Consider the following 10,153-nt stretch of genomic DNA (forward strand, 5'->3'; position numbering starts at 1 on the left):
TTAAAACGAGAGCCTCTCGGAGAGCACAGTGCTGCGAAACCCAGCCAGTTTGAAGGGCGTCATATCATGGCATGCCGTTCGTTATTTGACTTACCATAACTAGCTATCCCTTTATTTTAGCTAGCTGCCCATTTTCCCTAGCTAGCTGCCCATATGATTCTGCTTGTTAACAGAAATTAGTAAGCTCATAGGCGTAGATGTCACAGCGGACGCAGGGGAATATGTCTCCCTCAATATTTAGAACATGTGCATTTGTCCCCCCCAATAAAAACATGAAAGAAGCATTTCCACCATAAATTCATGCAGAAAAGGCACAAATTGGTGCATAAAAATTCACCAGAATTCACGCTCGTTTAACATTAGCGTTGTTGCAACATACAACTAACTATGTCCAGAGCAAAACACTCTGTCTAATTATGATGTTATTATATGCATGAGATATTTGTGAAACAAAATAAATTAAAAAGTGATCAATATTATGTTTCAAATTTATTAATTCAGTCATTTTTAATATGTCTCACATTACAAAACACAGTCAAGAAAAGTGGGCTAGTGAAGGGATAATCTAATGAAGGAAAGTGATCCCATTTTACATTAAAATGGGATAATTTCAGGTTTTCAGTGTAATTACTTTTTTTTTTTTTAAACAGTGATTGATTGCGCTTTGCCAGTAAAAAAAAAACGATTATAGTGTTCATTCAGGTTCCTGATAGTTATTTGGTGTATTTAAGCTGTCTGCACCATTAAAATATATATTGCAATGCACGGCATTATAGCTTGTTATTGGGATTTTGTTATAATGCATTGGTCTACCTCTCCCACATTACCTAATGAGCTGGCCCACATTCCCAAATGCAAATATCATGCATCCTCAGAGTAAGATATCTACATTTTTCCTTTTTATTTGGTCAGATAACATCTTGAGGAGTGTGTGCTGTGTTAATGTGTTGTATTGATACCGAAACAGGTAAAAGAAAGCAAAATGGCCACTTTATCTGAATTCACCCTAGGTCAGAGGTGGGCACCGAGGGCCGTATCCTTTCTGGTTTTCATGCCAACTTCTGGCCTTAATTACTCAATTAGCCCTTAGTCTTTACGTCATCTGACAGTCTTGATAAGCGCATGAACGACAGACGAAGACAGTTTTCGTGTCCCTGAAAGAAACGTGTTGCTATGATCTAATATACGAGTGAGCCAGTGTTGTTCTATACAGCCAATTGGCTCATTTAGCCAGGCTAATTTGTGGAAACAAAAACAAGCATACACACCGGCCCTCCAGGAACGGAATTGCCCTCCTTTGCCCTAGGTGGTAATTCCTACAAGCGAAAAAACGGAACTGGGCATCAAGATCTGCAGCGTAAACGTAGCATAATAAAAGAACACGGTTTCATCAAGCAGATGTGGTTCAAATGTCTCTGTTCACTGTATGACACCAGGGGGAGCTCTATGTCCTTCCTTAATACAAAAATACGTCAACGACGAGAAATTGACGTGAGTAACATAGAACACTCACATTACAAATGTAAAAACTTTTCACTCATGGGCTACTTAAAATAATCTTAGATAACTGGCTGAAAAAAGGAAAATTTTCTATCTCACAATCTCACAATCTTACACATTATCTAACTAACTTTCCTCCACTTCTTTCCCAATCTTTCTCTGTCCTTTTCTCAATTCACCTATCAGTCTCTCCATCTTTATGTTTATTTTTTCCTTTTATTTTTATTTTGTTACCCCTAATTCAAATGCTTAAGTATGATGAATTATGGTGAACGTGGATAACGGTGAAGCTTTTCTGGACCTGACATTTGAGTCATATCCCTGTTGTATTTGTATTTCTCCAGAAGAGGGCAGTGTAGTATTGCTACAGAGCTCAACACAGATGACCCAATAGTGTACATCCATTTCAGACAATAAAACAGGAAGGTAAAGGTGGTGATTCTCCGTTTACAGACAATATAAGAAGACCGTCTCCCACCCCCACCCCCTCCCCCCCACACACACACATGCGCTCTTACACTGTTTCACTCTCATGCATACATTACATACATCACCCACACACTAACACATTCTGTCACACATTTATTTAGGCCTACACATATGCAAAGTACCTGACACACTCCCTGTAACGGTCACACAAACACACATTCACATTCATGCTGTCGCTTTCACATTTCCACACCTTACTCCTCCTTTCACGCATGCACTGACACACAAATGCTGCACACACTTGCTGCAGCTTTGCTTTTCCTCCAGATGTAGGTTTCCTTTCAGAGGAAATGAAAGTGCTTGAATCCTTGACTCGTGCCTGTGTTTGAGAGCCCCCCTCTTTGCCCCACCAGTGGACCGTGGAGGAAGGGGGGGGGGGGCGAGTTGGGGGGGGCGTGGGTCCTGACCTCACAGCTGCTGGGATCGGAAGTCTTTGATAAGGCCTGGCTGACAGTCAGAAGGGACGCGCAGGAAGTGATGTGTAACAGCTGGCCATGCCCTAGATGGAGGAGCAGACAGGAAATGATGAGTCAGACTCACGGCTCTGTGTGGGGACCCTAATGGTGCAGTATTCTTCTTAGCCTAAAAGTCCGTTGGTACCAGTTCCTTCATGATCTTACAGCACACACACTGTCACACAAGGTGAGCAGTACATAGCAAGAGAGGCAAAAGAGTGAACAGAGCAAAAATATCCATCAAATAACAAAAGCTAAAGAGCAATGTAAACAATTTTTAAAAATCACAATATAAAATGCATGTAAGAGTATGAGACTGAGCCATTTGTTAGTGTACCACAGTGCAATACTGTATAATTAAGTGAAGAAGGAACCCCTTTAAACTATAAAGATGGCCTAAAATCAGACGAAAAAGATTCATACCCAGTAGACAGAATTCTATATACATTTATGTACATTTCAGGACCCACAAAATGCATACAGCTTTGCATGTAGGGCATAAATAGACTACTAAACTGTCCTAGGCTTCCAGGAGCTGGTTTTAATATTACAGGACACAGCCTGTGATTCACAATCATCTGTAAACTTTTATACATGTCTCATTCAGTTTTAATTTATGGCCAGATCTCACCATTAAGGGTTTAGGGTGATGGGATTAGTTGTTGAAACATTATAGGAACAGAGTTTCCAATGGCTTGTCATTATACATTTTTGGAGTGGGTGAAACATAGGGCCAGTCAGAGGTCAGGGGCTGAGTTTGTGCAGCAAAATAGCTGCGTGAAGAACAGTGTGGCTATAGTAACATCAGAGTCCCGAGGGACACATCAGTGCTGTTTTCTTTTGTTTGCTCTTCCCACTTTCTTTCTTGCTCTGTCTCTTTGTCCTCATTGTTTCTATCCGTCATGGGCAGAGCTCTTCCTCTTTCTGTGTTCCATTCTCTCAGATCAAAGAACGGCTCATGACCTCATTCGGATCAAAGTGGATGCAGGCCGTTCTTATTTGCTGCCTTATTGTCCCTGTTTAATAATTTGACTGATTCTCAGAGGAGAGTGACACGCTGATTAAGTCACATCCTTTCTATGTATTGCCACAAACCAGCCAATCAGTGACGCTTTGTCACATCACAGTGTGTGTGTGTGTGTGTGTGTGTGTTAGTGTGGAAGTAGGTGAGACTTGGTTAGCTGGTCCTTTGTGGTAGAGTATATAGTCAGAAATATGGTCCAAACTTAGTGCATGTTCACAGCTGAGCAGTGTATCTCTCAAAGCAAGTACATTTCTCTTACACTGGGTAGTGCACACTCAGTGCAGGTAGTGAACTCTCAGGGTGGGTAGTGCACACTCAGTACAGGTAATGAACTCTCAGAGTGGGTAGTGCACACTCAGTGCAGGTAGTGAACTCTCAGAGTGGGTAGTGCACACTTGTTTCATGATTTCAGAGTCTCAGACACTAAATGCTAATATTCAGCTGAGATATGGCGGTGCCAGATTCTCATAGTTTAAGGGAACTTGCTTTAACGAGGGCTCCTGTTCCCATTGGCAGTGCATGAGGGCCTTGGTTTTTCTCTATTTTTACTTTGTCTATTAAATCAAATGAGGCGGCCAGAGCAAACATGGTCACTTATTTCCCTAGCCTAACATTCCAGCTCTGCTTTAGATGCACAGAGGCAGACGACAACAAATGGCATTTTCTTTTACTGAGAAATCTGGAATAGCACAACATGAACCTCAGCTACGCTAATCAAAAATTTTATAGTTTTTTTCCCACTATAAAACTGTGTAAAGATTGTGTTGAAAACAGGGAATCTTTAATATCTGACAATGAATCTGTATTTAATTGGTCAGCAGCCCAGAGCTCTCTGAGCCTCAGCGTGTGAGTGTGAGTGCTGTGTGTTAGCGTTGTGTGCTGAAGCCGCGGGTGAAAGTACATGTTGGTGCTTTCTGTGAGAGTGTGTGTTGTGTTGGTGCTGTGTGCAGAAGCTGTGGCTAGGAAGATGAATTGGTGGTATGTGTTGGAGTTGGATAACCCCCAACCCACTGGTATTAATGAATACGCTACTCTCGTCATAAATTATGCATTGGAATAATTTATGCTCGTCTGTCTTCTCATTTTCACCTGCCGTGTTTACAGTTTTTAGCAATTGCCTTCCTGTTCCTGGAGACATGTTGTAACTGGGAGGACCAGCCTGCCCTGTGCATGATCAGGAAGAGAGGCCTGTGCCAGGAGGAGGCCTCACCCCCCCAAAAGTGAACTCTGAATGACTTGAATTTGCACTGAACCAGGCTAATTCAGACAGTAGGTGATTTAACAACTGGAAAGGATGAGATAGTGGTGATGCCAAGCTACAGAACACACACAGACATGCACACACACACTACAGAGAACTAATTAACAGGCACACTACACATACGCTCACTACACATAAATACACATACACACTGAACACATGTGCACTACATACACTGGCGATATACAAAACATAAACATATACAGCAAAGGCGCTCCGACTGTATAAATACACACATGAACAAGCACGCCCATATACTGACACCGACTACATACACACAGTATACTGATACACACACACACACGCACACGCACATATGCACTACACAGAACTAATAAACAGGAACACTACATATATGCACACACACACACACACTACAGAGAACTAACTAACAGGCACACTACACAAATGCACACTACACACATACACTGAACACATGTGAACTACATACATATACAACACAGGTGTGCCTACTGCATAAATACACACGTGAAAAAACACGCCCATATACTCATATCTGCTACATACACACAGTATACTGATAGATAAACACACACACACACATATGCACACACCCACAGGTGCAGAGCAGCCTTTGCTACATGATGGAATGCTACACAAACATACAGCGTGTCCTTCTGTGGTGCTTCCAGTGGAGAGCTGAAATCAGTAAACAGAAGGGAGGGACTTGTAAGGGGTCTCACACACACTGCCTAATAAAGACAGGAGTGTCTCGCATTCCAGCTCACTGAGGACACACTTCTTCTTGAAGAGCCCATGCACAGATGCCTTTCAAGTTGACCTGATTTTGTAGTGCTAGTCCATAACATCATAAAATATAATTTTCCTGCAGAATTCTGACCCTTACAAGATTTATATATTGTTTTTTTTAATGCGTTGTAGTGTCTCTGCTGCAGTTGCACATTCGAAAATGATTGTTATTGTTACAGAGCATTAAGGAATAAATTCATGAAATATGAGTTTATGTCTCGTAAAAATGTGAATTTTTTCCATGCTGAGCTATTTAGAAAAATGTGCTATTGCTGCAGGGATGCTGGCCTAAAGGGAATAAGTACAGTGGGAGTGGGAATGCAGGAAATGAGGGTTAAGGAAGATTTTGAGCAAGTGGGGTAAATGTGGGGGGAGTGGGGGTAGATACTGAGGAAGTGGGGGTAAATGCAGTAGAGTGAGGGTAGATACTGAAGAACTGGGGGGTAAATATGGGGGAGGAGTGGTTAAATACAGGGGGAGTAGGGATGGATACTGAGGAAGTAGGGATAAACATGGTGGGAGTAAGGGTAGATACTAAAGAAGTGGTGATGAGTAGAGAGGTTGGGTCTAGACTGTGAGAGAGCAGGGGTAGATGTTGGAGCAGTTGGGTAGATGCTGGAGGGAGATACTGTGGGAGTGGGGGTATGTACTGTGAATAGGGTAAAGGTACTGAAGAAAGGGCTAAATGCTGGGGAAGTAGGCATTGATGCTGGAGGAGTTGGGGTATAATCTTTGAGTAGATGTGTTAAGTTAGGGACAACCAGAAAATACTGCTGGAGAGGGCGGTATAAACTAGGGGTGTGTGGAGATGGCACTGTCTGTATCTGTCCAACCAACAAAATTATCTATATTTGTATCTCTATTTGAATTTTTAAAAATTGTGTAAAAGAAAAGAATGCAAATTTTCCACCCTAATGTACATTGACATTGCAATTGCAACTCATGATTTAATGCTGACACAGCATTAATCATGAAGCATAATAACTGGTCATCATCTTATCAAAGCTGTGTTTTCACAAAAATGCTTTCCTTCTTGAAACGAAAACATTGCAATCTGGCCTTAGTTAACGTCGTAAAGAACGCAGCCTGTGTGTGTCCATTGCAGAGGAACGGGAAGCCATTAACCAGGACGCGGCTAGAAAGTCACATGGGGCTAACTGTGAGATAAATTAAGCTGGGGGTGAAATTTGCCATGCCGTAAAGGGCATGGCGTCAGTGAGAGGACGTTGAAAGATGAGCAGCTGCCTGTTAATTAATAAAAATCTGTCTGCGTGTCAAGAAATGCATTAAAACACAAGTTTCATTGTCCACAATAAATTACCAGTGTTTTCTTTTCATTACGCCTCTCCTTCAGTACAAGTTCATTTTAAATGTGTCAAACACATAGTCATAGGGCGATATGTGCATTTGCAGTTTTTTTTTTTCTGCAATTCACTGTGAATCATACAGTAAGTTATTTTCTCGGCTGAACTGACTAAACTCTGGGATTTCCGTGACTTAGCTAGAAATGAGAAAAGAGAAACTGTTCCAAATATAATTGGCCAACTTCAGGAAGAAAAAACATCTGTTTACAACACATTATGTGCATTTCTGAACAGGTCTCCAGGATTGGATACACCCTTAGCATACACTGTGGAGCCAGGAAGGGCTATAAACTGGGCGTGGGGGAGTGGAGGTGGGAGGGGGTGTATGATAAGGGCATATGCAAGGGAAGAGGTAGATACTGTGGGGAGTGTTGTACATGCTGTATTCTGTGCTCACCATCCACATGGCAGACTGCAGAGAACATTCTGTACTACCCACTCAGACTCCACACACCTGGGCAAGCTGCACCAGCTAGGCATAAAAAAGGTCCCGAGTGCTGAGTCAGATTTTCGCAGTTTGTGATCCGAACCGGCAGCTGAAGACAAGCTTAGTCATAGCGACAGTACATCTGGTGCGTATAATGCCTGCTCATGGGGGAAAAATGAATTGGTGAGCAGTGCTATGCTACAGCATCATCTACTTTCAAGTTTCAGAATACCAGCAAACAAAAACAAGTTTCCTCGCACATTTGAGGTGCTAGCAAGACGATAAATAACGGCCTCAAAAGCACGAGGCCTCAAAAAAGTACCCAGTATGCTAGGCGACAGTGTTTTCTGGCTAGGGTGTTGCAACACTAAACATTTGCGTTCAAAGCTCTGTTTAATCTTCAAAGAACCCCATATGTTTCAGCCCGGTCTTGTTTGCTACGATAAAAGCTGCAGTGGAGAGATGAGAGGAGATGGGTCTTCAGAAGAAATTCTGAGGCGTTCTAAAACTCCAGCATCTCAGAGATGCCAACAGAGGTTCTAAAACTCGGGGGGTTTCTGACAGGCTTCTCTTGTCTCATTGCATTTTATCGGAACTGGGCATAGAACTACAATTACCAGATGTAATGGCAAAAGACTTATTTCCCTGTGGTATGCAGAAATATGTAAAACACATTGAGTGTTGCTTCAGTAATGGTGCTGGAGGTGCAGAACTGCATGTTCCACATGGTTAGCGAACAGAAGTTATCAACTGTAATAGCAACAGTGGAACTAGCCCTGGAGATGAATGCTAGGACTGTAGGGCTAACAGTAGGAGCGAATGACATGATGTTAGCCATGCTGATTACGTGAACCTTGCATTCGAAATGGAGAGATAAAAAGTATGACAATGTGTTTGGAATTAATCCGCTGAAAAATGCCACTTTCAACTCAAATTTAGGCTGCCAATGCAAACATGGGAGAGTTAAGATTGGTTTAATTTCATAGTTTATATATTGCATCTGCTGTGGCACAGTCTTGGGATAACAATTGAGACTTCAAAGTTGCCAATGTTCATAACTTTAACCGCTCGCTGTTGTTTCAGGATTGTTTGGCCTGTTATGCTGGACTGGTATGGTTCATTTATTCAATTCAGACTGAGCAGGCTGGACATGTTGTCTTTCACTGCTCGTAGTCAATCTAGACTAAGTAATTACTGGATTTTGGCGCTGGACAAGGTAAACTCTACTGATGAACACTGACACAAAGGATGTCTCTTTTGAAAATCAAATTCCCATCTGACATGTTCATTCTGCCACTAAGCCTGTGCATACTGAAGCAGTCTGGCATCCTAGTACTTTGTTGGGCTTCCTGTACATGACAAAATTGACCGTAGCTGCTAGCTTTTAATGAGAAATATCTAATAGCCCATCCTACCTTTAATTCATTTAATGACAATTTGCTTTGAATATTTCATCAGTATCTGGCCAAATATAATTTTGCACATTTGAAAATGAGGGTATTTGTACGTTTTTGTGGCTGTTTTATATTCGTTAACTTAGTTCTGATTTGCATCATTTACAAAAATAGTATCAGTAATGTGGATAACTGTAATCAGTTTTGAGTTTGGATGTGACACATACAGTACATGTCCAAACTGAAGTCTATGCTCATTGGTAAATTGACATGTTCTTCATCTAAACTCACGTCTCAAGATTTTAGCACCGGAGTACAGCTGCTGCAGTTGCAGTAAATTCAATTTGTGTTACCGTGGGAAACAACCTCATAGGTAACGATTTATACTTTACTGAGCATAGGATTTATTCCTTGGTGTAACATAGGGGAGTGCAAGTCCAGGCAATGTCCCAGGAGTAAATGTTATGAGTTAAACCTAAAGTCCATGTTGAGCATAGCACTACACCAGGCATACAAATGACTGCTACAAGTGGTCACTGATGAAGATCAGAACTGGGACACCTCTCTGTGATGTCTTTGTCATAGGCATAGGGACCTTTTACCATACAAAATGAGTATTGTACCTTATCGGACCTGTGTTTTGTATTTGTTCCAGTGACCTTTTGTATGCACCTATTGTACGTTGCTTTGGATAAAAGTGTCTGCCAAATAACTGTAATGTAATGTAATGTATTAGGTATGAAGGAAGACAGCCATGGGAATCTTCTGTTGAAGCAAAGTTAGTTACTACACACAAACCTGAAATAAATTCACACAAGTCGTCCCCCCACCCCCAACCCCACCCCACCCCCCACTACCACCACCAGCACAGCATGCATGCAGGGTCTATAACGAACAGTGATGTGGTGCGGTCTCAGCTATTGTTTACAGATGTTTGTGAGACGGCAGTCTAGTGATGTAGACTTTCTCAGACATTGTTCATAGATACGTGTGAGAGAACAGTCAAGGGATATAGTCTGTGTCATACAATGTTTACAGGTATGTGTGAGTAGGCTGCAGTATCGCAAAGTAATCTGTTTCAAACTTTGCTAACAGTGTGTTTTGCGTGTGTGTGTGTGTGTGTGTGTGTGTGTATACATGCGCACGTGCCCGTGAATACAGTGTACTGTTATGTTTTACTCTCCCTCCCAGATGTTTAATTCCAGGACTGTATTGCTGTTATTGCCCAAGCCCCATACAGTCTTGTCCATCATCATCTGAGGTGAGCGATGCGATGTTTCATTGCTGCCTCTCTTGTACTGAGAGTTCCCTGGCTCTGATTAGGGGATGTGGCTCTATATGGTTGCACAATGTCTGACAGACACAACTCACAGACTGTGTCTGAGTGGTGTGGGAAAGGAAGACTGCAAGGAGGGAACCTCACCAACTGGTATCAAGTATTAAAAGATTTATCGTCTCTTATCTTTGT

This window comes from Anguilla anguilla, chromosome 5 (genome assembly GCF_013347855.1).
Source record: "Anguilla anguilla isolate fAngAng1 chromosome 5, fAngAng1.pri, whole genome shotgun sequence".
Taxonomy (NCBI): domain Eukaryota; kingdom Metazoa; phylum Chordata; class Actinopteri; order Anguilliformes; family Anguillidae; genus Anguilla; species Anguilla anguilla.